Here is a 489-nt window from a genome sequence, read left to right as displayed (position 1 = left end):
AGTGAAAATCCCAAGAAAGTGATGCATATGTACCTTAAAACATGTAAATTTGTATTTATCTGCCAACATTTTGATGTTTAGCCAAGATCTTTTCTTCTAGTATAGATCTCTTGAATGGAGTTCTGCTCTGCTTTTTGTTTTGTTTTGTTTTGTTTTTGCCTTTCATAAACCACACCCATAATTAGTGGTAGAAAATTTCCACATTTCCTTTCTTGAAAGAGCAGCAGTAACTTCAATACACTTGGGATGCATCTTGAATGCAAAAGCCTTCTAGATTTTTATGATTTTTCCACGATTTTTTCCGTTCATCTAATTCACACAATTACTTTTCAATGATTTGCCTTTTCTGAGTTTTTCTAAAGCAGTCCAAGTTATTTTTTATAAGTTTGCATGCATATTCATCTCTTTAATTAAATCAACTAGTTATAATCACTAGTACAATGGGCATAAACAGTTCTTTTTTTTTTTTTTTTTTTTTTTTTTTTTGAG

The sequence above is a fragment of the Cebus imitator genome, unplaced genomic scaffold (assembly GCF_001604975.1).
Source record: "Cebus imitator isolate Cc_AM_T3 unplaced genomic scaffold, Cebus_imitator-1.0 Scaffold27, whole genome shotgun sequence".
In the NCBI taxonomy this organism is placed as follows: domain Eukaryota; kingdom Metazoa; phylum Chordata; class Mammalia; order Primates; family Cebidae; genus Cebus; species Cebus imitator.
This window is presented reverse-complemented; position numbering follows the sequence as displayed.